This window comes from Talpa europaea, assembly GCF_964194135.1.
Source record: "Talpa europaea genome assembly, chromosome: 3".
Lineage (NCBI taxonomy): Eukaryota > Metazoa > Chordata > Mammalia > Eulipotyphla > Talpidae > Talpa > Talpa europaea.
Window position 1 is genome coordinate 45,769,711 of NC_140069.1, and position 15,141 is coordinate 45,784,851.

Genomic DNA, 15,141 nt, shown 5'->3' on the forward strand with positions numbered 1-15,141 from the left:
CAGACAGGCAATCCAGATTAATTTTAAAATAAAAACCATGCCTGACATAAATGTTCTGTATAGTATTTCCATTCCCACAAACATTAGTGACTCTTCAGTCAAAAAGCTTAGGACTACAGCTCTATACCATTTATTGAAATAAGTTTATATATGCAAACTTTTATTTGAAAAAATGTCAGTTATTGCATTCCTTCTAAACTATTCATTCCTTTCAATATGTTACTTCTGAACATTCATGGGAAAATGATGCTTCCCAAAGTAAAGAGATAGAAGTGAAATATTTACTTAAAAATGTATTTTAGAATGATGATCTGTACATTTCTCTATTGTAGGCTTTTATTTCCGTAAGACTCTTACATGAAGATTTGTATCTGTGTATAGTTAGCATCCACAGTATTGTGAATCACAGGAGTCACAGACCTACAACTGAAAGTTATTCATTGATATGTGGAAGCACTATATTTTATTTTCTTTAAATCAAAATACCAAGACAGGCTGCCCCCCTGGGTGGGTGGTGGGGCTCCCTTGGCACATGGGTTAAAATCTCAGCACTATTAAGCTATTGCCAGCCACTGAGGCCGGCATTCAATCCTGGCCAAGGAGCTAATCCACATGGTGCAGCAGACCTCTCCTGTTTCACCACCTGCTCCCCTTAGCAGTGTATTTCAGTGGAGCTGCCTGTTCTGCTCCCCACTCTGTCTCTGGTGAATCCTCTTAATCCCTGCACCTCTGGCCTAGTCCCCAGTTCTTGTATGCATAAATAAATAAAATAAATCTTTTTTAAAAAATACCAGAACAGTAGGAAATGCTAAAAACCTTCAAAATTAAAGAAATGTCTCTGAAGTACACGACAGAAAAAATCCAGCATCGCCTTTAGATAATCACTATTCTTTCTAGGCCAGCGGAAGTGCTTCATCATGGTTCCAGTGTTTTTCAGGTTTACCAGGAAGGTCTGTTGAAAGGCAAGCATTACAAAAGGAAAAGTATTTACCCTGTCATCTATAGACTTAATGATAGAGACAGATTTTTCATCCTAGTGTAAGGAGGATGAAAACTTACTCAACTATAATTAACCAAACACAAAGAAATAGTTGGCAAAAGTTCTGTAGTCAACTGCAGTAATCTTAAGGAATCATTTAATAAAATGATCATTTAATTAAAATTCCTGTTATTATGCTACAAATGCCCTCCATAATTTAAAATATATGTGTAATTATAAAATATATCTATATACATTGTTATTAAAACAATATTGAGCACATTAGATTACTAAGTAATGGAGGAGATAAAATCTAATTAATTAATTAAGCTGTAGAGCAAAACATGAAATATGGGAGAAAATGTTTTTTATTTGCAACTAGCTATTCTGAGAATAAATCAATAATTCATACAAATTTTAGGAATGCTTTGGTTTAAAAAATGAAATCATTACAAAATAAGAGTGTTGGTAAAAAATTACTTTCTGAATAATAAGCAGCATAAAAAACAAATAGGAAATATGCTTAAATAAACAGCCTTCACAAATATATATGAAACATTCATATCACTATTGTGGTACTATCTTATCCACAGATAATTCCTTTTGCTTCTACTTCTGTCTTGCTTCATGCTGTGCCCCAACTCAGGTACTCATTCTTGGTATCTCCTTCCTTCCTAAATATTCCTGGCTTGTGCCCTTGGCTCAAATTCTTCCCCTAAATTATAACATCATTCTCAATTGCTGCATGAATCTGCCTGCCTCTGCCTTTCAAGGTTTCATTTCAAATCCTGATTTTTTTCCAAGCCAGTGTCCTCAAATAGAAGTATTCTATTGATACTGTAAAATCCCCATAAACCCTAAAACACTCGAAGAAAGCCAAGCTTAACATAAGAACATGGTTTTAGACTTGAGAAGACCTGTTCTTTAAGTGGAAGGATAATTACACTGATGATCCATATATTAGGATCTCAAAAAAATCAACTCTTATGTAAAAGAAATATTAAACAATCTAAATTAAATGTTTACTTGTTGGAATTTAGGTTAAATGTGACATTTTTAAGGGTTTGGATTTTAATTTTTCATTAAGTATTCAATGAAAATCAAATTTACTCTCACTGGTGGCAAAGGCAGATTGATTTGTTCTCACACCATTGACTTGGGCTTGGCCATGTGACTTGCTCAATCGAACATGGATGAATGTGACAGAGTTTTAATAACAAGCTACGTCTTTTGGAGGCTTAGCAATTCCTATCTATTCTCTTGGAGCTTCTTCCTTCATTTGTAAAGAGCACGTTAGTTAGCTGTTGCTTTTTTAGTTTGGGTAGGTCTGAATCAATCTAAACATGGAGTCCAGTGTAGTCCAACTGAGGCCAGGCAAAACCAGAGACAGGTCCTCCCTGGTGGCCCAGGCAGTTGAGCACAGCACTGTGAAGCTGTGCAGCCTCTGCAGTGCAGGTTCAATCCTGGCCAGCTGGGGAGATGCGTACATGGCATAGCAGGTCCCCTCAGCAGTGTATTTCAGTCAGTCTGCGTGTTCTGTTCCCCGCTCTGTTTCTGGTGAATCCTCTCACCCTCCTGCACATCTGGCCTGTACCCTAGTTCTTTTATGCATAAATAAAATAAATCTTTAAAACGAAACAAAACAAAACCTGAGCCAATTGTCACATCCCTGAACACCCAATATTGTTTCTGTAATCCCTTAAGATTTCAGTGCTGTATGCAGCACAAAGCTACCACCAGCACAACAAAAAAGACTGATAATAAACCCTTTTATATTGAATTTATCAACATTATAGCACCCCTATGAAATATATCATTGAAGTTCAGAAAAATTAAGTGACCTGCCCAGAATTAAATGATAAAACTTTTCCTCATTTTGCTTGCCACTATCTGACCTCCCTTTTCTTACCACCACACTTTCCCCCACTCACTACCCCTTTCTTTTTCAGGTTCAAGTAAAGTATCTTTTGAAAATGCCAAAATTGTACCTAAGGAAGGGAGATAAGAAGAAACAAGCCAATAGAGAACATCTGTGCTAAGCATGTTGTTTTGAAGTTTCTAAGTCTTATTCATGGCTAGATAACCTTTTTTAGTTACTTTTAACAAATGAGATTTTTCCTTGTGAGCCTTGGAAAAGGACTGATATATCTTACCAGGATAACAAGTACAAATAGGTAGTGGCTTCTATATGATTGAATAGTAAGAGATACAGGAAGGTGGTAGATGAAAGGTTGTAGTGTGATAATCCGCAATTATCTGCAATTGGAGATTGCACCTCTGGAAGAATTGTATTTCTTTTCTAAGAATTTTTTCATTTAAAATTCTAAAACTAAAACCAAATTTCTGTTTTAGTCAACCCCCAGGTAGTGTTATATTTTGAAAATAATAAAAATAATATTTTTAAAATATCATGTTTCTCTGCATGATAGGAAACAACCTTGAAGAAGCCATTCAATCCAGAGCGGGACTTGAACCCTTGAATGGTCTGATGGTGTAAAGAGGTGTATTCACTTGACTGAGGAAATGAACAACAGGAAACATATAGGAACACATCCAAGGTAGGACATATTTCTTGATATTGGAAAAGGAAAAATGAAGTACAAAGTCTTTCTGCCCTCAACAATATTATATAAAGGAAGTTATGTTCTGAAAAGTAGGGGCACGCTCATGCCAGGAAGGAAGAAGTAGGTGTGCGTGTTTTGAAAGGTGAACAGTGGCTGTTATCCAGATGGCAGACAGAATGGCTGAAGGAGGAATCAGAAAAATTCAAGACACGTTTCTCCTTTTGCCAAGGTGGCAGTCTGTCCAAGTTTAGTCAAGATTTAATGTTTTAAAAATTGAGGTGAAACTAACTTTAATTATACTTTTGGAATATTTGAAAATTGAGATTACTGGTAGTTATAAAAAATCTGGAAAGGAATATGTGAGAAAAATCATTACTTCTGCAAATCCCATACAATTTATTCAATTTCTATTTTAAATTAATAGCTTATCTGTTAGTAACAGTTAGGCTCACAGACCATCTATGAACAAGATGAAGCATTGCTTCCACATGTTGAACGGATTGCCTTTACTTTATCAAACCAGGTTTCCTCTTCCATTTCTAGCATCTCACCATTTGTTTAAAGACTGCCTTTGATTTGCTTTATTAAATCAGACGCTAGGGATAGAATTAAAGAATACAAACTTGGGGAAAAAACAATTCAAAGTTTTATAATATATTCTTTCTTTCACTGTTTCCTTGTTTGGCTATTCAATCCATTATTCTCTATTTTACTATTTCTTTGCGAGATAACTTCCTTTGTTGGTGATCCATTTTACTTTTAATATGAACATATTTTTATCTTGAACATGAATTTAGCTGAGAATCATTTTCAAAATTTTTAAACTTTCTGATTTGGTAAAATATACCTTGCTATTGATCTTCAGTTTGTGGCATAACCTGGCATCATCACACCACTGTGGCTGTCAAAAGGAAAATATAATATTCTTAACAGAAGTGCCTTTGTCTTAGCATTTCATGAGTACTTAGCAATTGCGACTAACTGATTCATAACTCTCCATGACTTTGTTTGCTTTCCATTGGTAATCAACACCATGAAAATACCTACAGAGGGATTTAACAAGCTTCTGTAAATGTGTTTTATTCACTTGTTTAGTTTTCACTTACTCATCATCTTATAATAACTTGGTAAATACCATTGGGTGATTAAAAATCACTAAATTCAAATTATTGACATAATGATATATAAGAAGATTTTTTTAAGTTTATTGAGAAGTAAGCACAAGGAAAAATGTAAATATTCACTATTCTGTTTATGCATATTCATTTACTAATCCAGATTATTGGCAAAATATTGTCAATTTTTAAAAATTAAAACTTCACTAACAAAGAATTTTCTGCCAGGAAAATGCAATCATTTGGCTTGACTTGGTCTGTTCTCAAATATAAGAATCATGTCTTTCTGACTATGAGAAAATAATGAAAGCCAAAGGTCAGTGTAGTCTTGAGGTTTAACCACTAGAGATAGTATCTCATAGGACAAAAGTGTTCAAGATATCCATTTCATTATTATATGGATTTAATTAAATATGGCACATTCAAAGGCCACCATGCTTGTTAAGGACAACTTAACAACATTGGTTCCATATTCTGAGATATTTCCACCTGTTTTTTTGCCAACTTCACTAAGACTATTTTCTTTTTAGTTCATAGCTATTTCTAATTTTCCGGTATAAAAAAATCTTTGCTTCTGGACTCAAGTCCAATAGGATTATATTTAACCAATATAGCTGAATGAATTCAAAGAATGGAAGACAGCACACATGAACATTTTCTTTTTTTAAAAGATTTATTTATTTATGCATACAAGAACTGGGGTGTATTACTTCATTTAAGAAAACACAAATCAAAATAATAAGTATCATTTAAAATCCATCATATTGTATTGTTAATTTGTGACCAGGATTCAGAGACAGAGATATTCATACTGATATTATTGGGACATACTATATGCCAGAAACTCTGCTAAATACCTACCAGTACTGACAGTGCAAATTTAAATATGGATAAGAAAATTATAAAGCATACATGCCAATGATATATACCAGTTTAGAGTGAAGCTTCCCCTTAAAGATGATAGAAGAATGTAACCAGAATGTTGCAAAGTTTTGCCTGCATTTCTCTGTTCCCTTTTAAACTCAAAGAGAAACAGCTAGAAAGACTGAAGAGAAACAGAGACTGACTAAAAGATCTGAGCCAAGAGGAAAATGTTAGATGGCATGCCTTCGCACCTTCCTTGCTTCTGTGTTCTGTTAGTTGTCTCTTCCTAGAATTCACAGGCTTAGTACCCCTTTAAATGCTCATAGCAAGTTGAGATACTATTTCATTTGATGTGCAGTGAAACAGAAACTAGAAAATATTGTCTTGAACTCCTAATTAGGGAGTCAGAATTAGAACCCAGATCTCAGCTCTTCCAAGAAAATGTTATGGCAAGGTGTTCTACCAGCTACACAAACACTGAGTCGGTCTGGACACACTGCTAGGCAGTATCCATGGCACAGAGGAAGAAGCCCTGGTGTGGAGTCCAGACCTGAGGTCCAGTCCAGGCACTGCTAGTACTGAGCAACATGAATCTGGAAAAATCACATAAACTCTCTAACCCAAGTTCACTCATCTCTAAAAAGAGATTCAGTATTACCTACCACAAAGAATTGTGAGGGTAAACTGTGTTGCTAGCAATAATGTCTTTATCAATACAAAATGATGAACAGCTTCCTTTACAAAAATAATTTCTTTTCATGAACAATTAGCACACCCAAATGGTCTTTCTCCAAGTGATAGATAGATAGATAGATAGATAGATAGATAGATAGATAGATAGATAGATATTTAGGGATCACATCTATAAATGAGCACCATGATCAGTGATTTGGAAGATCAGCTAGATCATTTCATGCATCTTCCTAAGGGATTTTAATACCCATTAAAGTCTGTTATCTGCCTCAAACCATGCCTTGCGTATAGTGAGCATTCAATCATCATATGTTGTCCTGGTCTTAGGAACCCAGAATTCAATCATTAACTGGCAGCTCTCTATCGAAGTTCTATGCAAATCTGTTACCCTAGGAAGAAGTAAAGGATCCCAGCCAACATATGGGGTTTGATGTTAAAGTCTTTGCAGTGAAAAGGAAGAAGAAATACCCTGAAGATTTCTTGCTAGTAGCCTAATAGGGTACAGAAAGAGGAGCAAAATGAAATTTGGAGGTTATGTCCATCAGAGACTTACTTGCTTTCTTTGCTTTCTTCCGTGTTGACTCATGATTGGAGAAAAGGCAGAAACATCAGAAAGTCTAGGAAGTTGTAGGCAGCAGGTGACTACCTAGCTGGAAACAGTTGCACAGGTTCTAACAGAAGGTAATGAGTTCATCAGGTGTGGTTTGGACTCCATTCACATGATGAGTGGAGGCCCACAACAGTTTTTGGGCTAAATTTGTCAGCTTACACAAATCTTGGAGCCCCTTTTAAGAAAAAATAATAATAATTCAGTGGTGAACATTTATTTAAAGTGAGAAATTAGCAGTCACAATGAAACACAAGTTTGAGAAAACTAACAAATAAATAGAACAAATATAAAAAAATGTAGAAAAATAACATTTCTCAATTACTTCTTGAAACATGTCTATAATACTTAATCTTTTAGTATGATTATGAATAGTCTTGGATAAATAGGAAGAAATTTGGATGAATAGTTGTGTTTCTTCATATGACAGCAATCTTATAATATTTCCTAAAGAGATAATAAAAAGAGAGTCATTCCTACTACAAGGTTGATCAAAGAAACAATTTCTAATGTAAGCAGCTAATAGTAACTACCTGGACAAGATTGTGGACTACATAGTCCATATAAATATATACCATCTATTCTAAACTAGGTGAATAACTGTTCAATTTAGCTTCTGTTTGTACTCAACAATTGCTGGGACTCCTCCAACCTGCAAAAGAAAAAAGTGTGATAATGAGAACTTCTTAATTAGCTGTCACCAAAATAGAATGTTTTCCAAATTGTGTAGACTCATAAGACTATGTCAGTATGTTGAGGTCCTAGAGGAGGTCATATGGGTGATGGACACTGGAGCCTGATCTCTATCAACTTCAATGTTTTTCTACTTCTATTCAGTTTGTCCTCTACCCACTGAAAATATGTTATGGGAGTATGAAGAGGGAAAGTTGGTAATGAAGGGTTGGGGAGAGGAAGAACATCTCCTCTAGTCCTATTAATATTGTCATACTCCTAGTATTCAAGCCTCCTTGAAAACTAGTCAGAATTTCAAGTCTCCTCTGCAGTGGAAATTATAGAAAAGAACATGGTCTTCCTGCCAAAGCTCATGCTCTTCCACTGTAAAAGAAATAGAATCAAAATGTGACTTCATTGGTGTTTAAAGGAAATTAGTCTGACAAAAATGACTTTTATTATCTTTGGAGAGAATTTTATTACTCTATGGAAGATGTATTAGGAAGATGTTTTAACACTCACACTGGTCTGATAGGCACTATTAAAGCTCTGTGTTACTAAACTACACTAATGGGGAGACATGAACATGACATGTGAATTTAATGTCCTACTAAGTAACCTCTATTTTTCCTACATGGAACCCTGGTGGTTTAAAAAATCCCGATCTGCTAGGGTACCACAGTAGATGACTTAGCACATAACCAGAGGACACATTTGGAGTAAGGGAAACTAGGGCTCAGTGTGAAAATCCAGCTCTATTTTGCATTTCCACCTAGGCCACAAAGAAGAGGGAGCTGGAGGTTCAAACAGGGACAGTTTCACAAGGCAACTCAAAAAATTAAAAAAAAAAAAAACCCTTAAAACCAAACCACAACCATGCTCACACTAACCTGGCCCTGTGAAGCCCTATTCCAGTAACACCCTTGGATTGCATCCACTCTTCCCAGGGCTCTCTCCCAAGACTGAATGAGCTGAGGAGTGCCTTTTTGCTCACAAGAGACAATGAAGAACAGATTCAGCAATATGGCAAAGCTTTTATTTCTTGTAGGTAGATGAGCCAGGTGAATAAATACAAAAAGCAGATGAACTCTTCGGGATTCAGGAGCCTCAGATTGATAGTATAAATATGATACAGATTCCTCAAACTCACCTAGATATAGACTCTGGAAAAGTCAGTTCTATATTTATATATAACAGGTGCATTATGTGTTAAGCCTGTATACACATGATTCTATATTCCATGTAGTTTTCATAATTCTAATATTTAATATATTCAGGCAATTTATTATTTAAAGGACGTTTACAGAGGAATGTAACAATCTCAAAATCATCTTATCTACTATGGACACCATTCTAAACATGTTATAAACCGGGCTAAAATAAATATTTTCCTCATCCCTTAACTTGAAAATGAATCATTGCAAATTTTTGGACAAGGTATACCATATGTTAAAAATTATAATTGGTAATAAAACTTGAAAAATAAGAAAGAAAATGTACATCTGATATTATCCCTTTTCTCCTATCTTCAAGTGACTAATCCAAATTAATTTTTGGTCATAGTGGCTATTAATCCTTTTAATAGCCATATTTATTATATGGCTATATTTATTAATAGTATATAAACAAGACATAAAAAGATCAAAAACATCATCTAATCTCTCTTAATCTGTTCATGGGTAAATGGTAAAATGGCACCAATGCAACAGGGTAAGAAATGACTAGCAACAACTTCCTTGTGGTCATTCCTACTTTTTGACATTGTTTTTCTTCTATAGTTCCATTTTAACTACATCAACAGCTGATTTAATTTCTTTAGGAAAGTGTGGTAATAAAAAAGGTATTTGTTCATCAAAATTTATTGCATTTTCTTAATATGATTTAGAAACTTTACTTTTTATTTAAATGCAGAATGTGCCAAGACACAGTTCCATAAAACTGAAACCAGTTTTCAAAGGTTTTATGTTTATATAAATTACAGAATGGTAGACAGATCAAGTATTTAGAGACTAGATAGATTGCTCCCTCTTCTGGTAAATCAATATATTTCAAACGTGAAAGACTAAATGTGTGGCCTTTACCTGACAGTATTTTAATCATTCAAAGCAATGGCTATCACTATAAACTATTTAAAATAGGTCACAATTAATTAGAAGAGTCCCCAAACAGAGACCTTAGAGGCTAGATTTAAAATAGGATCTCTGAGGGGTAAAGGTAAGTTTTCTTGCCTTTGGTAAGTAGTGAATTTTTTTTTACCCTAAAAACACTTGAAGTATTTCCTGACCACTACTCTTACGTATAATTATGATTCATATTGAAATCTGAGATGTATGGCAAGTACTATGTTGGGTAGGGGGTGGACTAGCAGAAATATGTTTCCTTACTCATTTATAAAAAAGTCCAGAAAATATTGCCAAGACTTCCTTTCCCCTGAAATTTTATTTATTTAATTTTGTCTCCTACTCAGAAGGGCAAAATAGGGAATGGGGATCATATGGTATAACATGTCATAATCAAAGGAAAGCAAACCAGACACTGTAGAACAAAGGATAAAAATGAATTCTTTTTTATTTTTATTATTCCTCTGTCTTGTTTGCCTCTTGGTTGTTACTGAGAGTGGACTATATCTAAAGTATATGGAGTATGTCTAAAGTATATCTGCAAATCATTGATTTGGAATTTACATTTTCCCGTCATAATTAAAACTATCAACAGTGGTTAGTTTCTTTACTAGTCATTAAAAAAGTCTAATGAAAATATAACAGAAAAGAGAAACTATTACATTACCCCTGAGTACAAAGAAGGAAGAGTCTCGGGGAAATACCTTGAGAGAGAGTCCTTAAGAGGAGGAAAAATCATAGTCCTAAGGACTTAGTTTGCAAAGAATTCCTAGATTAAAAGTGTTCTATGTGCTACATAGTAGGGAACCTGGGAGAGCAAAATGAGAAAGCAAAACGAGAAAGAACACCAGAATCTTGGGGAAAAGGTCATCAGAGTCACTGTCCAGAGTGAGAGGAATGAAGAATTTCAGAGTACAGAGGTGCCTTTTTTTTTTTTTCAATTGAGGTAACATTGGTTTAAAACACTGTATGTGACTCAGAGGCAGAGGATCCTAACACTTTATGCAAGTCACCACACCACACCACACCCACCACCAAGGCACCCATGGTCCATGGTGCCCTGCCCCACCTTGTTTTCTCCCCTCCCCCGCCTCTTCTTGTCTTAATGCTGTAAAACTCCTTTGTCTTCTACACCATGCTCTAAAGTAATGAAAAGGCTGCACCCTCTATAAGACCATTCTTTAAATTTCTTAAGATTTTTGAGTTTTGGAAATTAAGTTTTATGGTTTGTTTCAGGGGTGGAGAAGAGGGTCCAGGCTGGAGTGGTCAGTGGCCACTGAGGCTAGACAACCATGTATGAACAAGAATTCAAAGTAGACTCTCAAGTATCTTTCTAAACAAAACTGCCCTTGCTGGTGTTACAACAATGATTTCTTCAGTCAGCTACACTTAGACATCTGTATGTTAATTAGTTCTTCAGGTGTAGCTTTCTTACCAAAAAAAAAAAAAAAAAAGAGGGAGGAAGAAATGGAGGGAGGGAGAGTGAAAGAGAGAGGAGAAATTTAACTATATATGTGTACAATATATACACATGTGTATACATATACACACCAAAGAAACCTATTAAAGTCAAATAAGCATTTTACATAGAAACACAGTTTTAAAGTTGGCAAAATATATTACACTTCTAAGATTTTAAGGAACAGTTTGAAAATTCTAAACACAGTAACTGGAATATTCATCAAAAGAATAAAGTTCTAGTTGACAGAAGCGAGCAAGTAGCAGGTGGTGAGCCATGCACCACTGGAGAAGATTTAACACTGTAAATGTGGAAGAGGTTATTAGTACAATGAAAGAAATATCTGTGAACTCATTTCTATGCCTCTTTTTTTTACCATTTTGTTCAATATAGAATTTTAATTTCATAAAAATTAAAAATCACAATTATAATATGAGATGATATGACAAAGGTTTTTAAACATTTGAAAAGAAAGTTTCTTTTCAAAGAAATTTAGATAATTTCTTTTAAATTGATAGTGATCTGCAATGTATTTTGTTAAAGTACATAAATTTATTACTGGCTTAAAAACAAATGCAATTCACTTAAAAATTTCCTTGCTGACCTAGAAATTTCACACTTTAATTTTTGAGGCAGTTAGATATAATAGATTTATATACACTAGTGGTAAGTAAGTTGTGCTCATTCAGAAGTCTTAATTAAATAGATTTGATATTTAGACTTAAAAAACTATATGAACTTAAAATAGGAAATTGGTATAGTAATTTGAAATAGTTAACACATTAGCTAACTTTTACAGTTTTTTTTAACTTATACAGTTAATGGAAGTAAAAGATGACATTGAGCACAAAGTTGAATTATCCAACATTTGAATCCACTGAAAGCTTTCATATACACATTTTTGAGAGAAAATAATTATAATGCCATTTTTTAAATTTTATTTTATATATTTTTACATCACTTTTCATTTTTGCACAATGTATGCATTTTCATCTTGCTTATGTAATAGCATTTTGAATTGTATAGTAGCTGAAAATTCTTTCACACAAGTAGTGCAATCACAGCAAAAATGTTGAAACCAACTAAATATGTATCATGGATACATCACGTGTGAATTATTATCTGAGAGGTAGAGATGATTTGAGAATCCTAATGTGAATGAAATCTTCAAAGAACAAATACTTACAAAATCTATTTGTTTTCCTTTTCTATATTAATCATCACTTTTAGACAGACATGAAATCATTAATGAAGTTAATAAATGTTTTATAAAATAGTTCATAGCATTATCATACTAAATATTTTATTATTTTTTAATTTTTTAAAGATTTATTTATTTATGCATTCAAGAGCTGGGGTACAGGCCAGAGATGTGGCAGGGTGAGAGGATTCACCAAGACAGAAGTGGGGAACAGAACAGGCAGACTGACTGAAATAAACTGCTGAGGAGAGCAGCAGGCGAGACAGGAGAAGTCTGCTTCGCTATGTGGGCTGATCTCTGGCTCACAGGGGATCAAACTCATGCTGCAGAGGCTGCGGATTGCTGCATAGTGCTGTGCTTAACCCCTTGCGCCACCAGGGAGGCCCCATACTAAGTATTTTAGATATAACACAACAGTAAATAATCTGTGTTGTTAATGTTGTTGTATTTAAAGCATTATTTTTGTTGTTTTGTGTTATTTTTAATCTGTCTCTGATATGCTTCCCTGAAGTTTGAAATATCACTTTGGTATAGAATCTTTCATTATTTTATTTCTGTTCCAATCTAATGTCTGTTCCTATCAAATATTGAAGGTAGAAATTTTAATTTTTTTAGACCTTTATTTATTTATTTATTTATTTATTTATTTATATGAACAAACACTGGGTACAGTCAGAAGCACGGGAGGGTGAGAGAATTCACCAGAGCCAGAGCGGGGAGCAGAGCAGGCAGAAGGACCGAAGTACATTGCTGAGGGGCGCAGCGGGCGGCAGGAGAGGTCTGCGCGCCATGTGGGACCCTCCTTCAGTGGCTAGGGAGCAGCTGGGGATTGAACCGGCACTGCAGAGGCTGCAGGCAGCTTTGCAACCCAGTGCTCAACCGCTGCGCCACTGGGGAGGCCCAGAAATTTTAAATTTTTAGATAATTTTTTTTCTTTTTTTCCCCTAGTGTTTAGTCATCCTGCCTCTGTATTTAATCTCTAGACTTATTTATCCAACACAAACTACAACTTTGTACCCCTTGACTGACACCTCCTCATTTCCTATAACCTTAGTTCCTGGTAACCACCATTCTATGCTCTGTTTCTATGAATTTGACATTTTTCAAGATATTTTCAATGCCTAATTTTATCGGGCAAGAAATACTTAAAGAAAAGCTGCTGTGTGAATTTACTCCAGTTCTTTAGGGAAAAAAAAAAGGGAAATAGAGAATAAATGATTTTTAAATGCTGTACATCTCTAACCCAAAGAATACTGTTGCATAGTTTTGATTGTCAAGGAATGCTGCATTTAGATGTATGTATCCATCATTAATTACTAACAAAGACTCTAGAAGAGTTCCTTTACATACATGATCTGTGTAAATATGGGTAACAATATAATTTACACACACTGTGCAAACATCCACTGCTTCAAGCCAAGATCTTATGCTCTCATATATAGTTGCTTCAGTATTGATTTTCAAAGAACAAATTCTTCCAAAACCTATTTTTTGTCCTTTTCTATATTAATCATCACTTTTAACAAATAGTTTTGATAGCGTGTATGTTTTGGGAAAACTGAACAGTTTGGAAAGATAGAATTATACCCACAATTAGGCAGCCACTTTACCTTTCGCCATTCTGACAGAGGAAGCAAAAATTTACAGTAGCAAGAATGTTGAATATGTCTTCAGGAACCAAGTGCTATCTTGCCTAGGCTGAATCATATATTAAAATATGACATTAGTTGGCATATATGTGTGACATTTTCTCTCTCAAAATGAAAGTAGCAAGATCACTTTGACTTATGACATTAGAATTGCCTTCCCTACATAATGACAGTAAGGTTATCTGTCTTTACTTCAGTCCTGAAAGGAAAGTGAAATTGGTGCATCCTATTTTGTCAATACAGGTGTTCTTGTTACTTCAAGGCAAAGGTATAGTAATGAGAAGAGTTGAAATGGGAACAAATGGTAACCCATACGTGCCCCTACGAATCACCACTGTGTTCCCTATCAGATTTGGTACACATTTGGAAGTAGACTTCTTTGTGCTACAAATGCACATTTCCTTACATAAAATTGTTACCATCTGCTTATCTCACAGGGGTTAAATGATGGAATGGTGTGAATGAAAAACTTGTACTACTAAAAAACTTCGAAGACTTGTGCTTCATTCTTCCCTAATCACCTAATTTCTCAGACTATGTTTAAATAGGTCTTGTTCTTCCAAAGTGTATAAAGTAATTATGAATTTCAGATTTCAGAGATCTTTCTCCCTTAGGCAACTGGGCTATTTGCAATTTCTCATAACAGGGTATTTTTATTAGGATGGAGGCATTTTGAAAAACTTTTCAAAAGTGCCAAAATAGTTTCAAATATTCAGATCACATTTGATAATTGGATAAGGTGTGGGATGGAGTTAAAGAGTGGAATTGTTGCTACCGGAACTTTGTTGCCACTTTGCAGCGGGATTGTAATGAAGGACACTGCAGTCATGAAGCAGGTTTGCAAGGCAAGACTCTGCTGCTTGAGCAGAAGTTCTTGTGGCATTTATTGAAAGCACGCAGGCTAGTAAAAGCTGAACATGCGACAAAGGACAATGGTATGAGGAATAAAGTCTGGAGGGTGGGGTAGGAATGGGGGACAGGGAAGGGGACATTATGACCATACGTCAATAGCCGTTTGTGTCAGCAATGTATTTGATGTTATCACAGACTGAGTTATTCCAAGACCACCATGGAGATAGTCACGTAATCAGGTCAACAGTGGCCCAGGTGTCCTGGGACCTGCCTCACGATACGAGCCATACTCCATAGGTAGTCAAGGAATTCTCTGCTGTGATTTGTAGATAGCAAATAGGTCATGTTGCCCATGAGTGGCCAGCT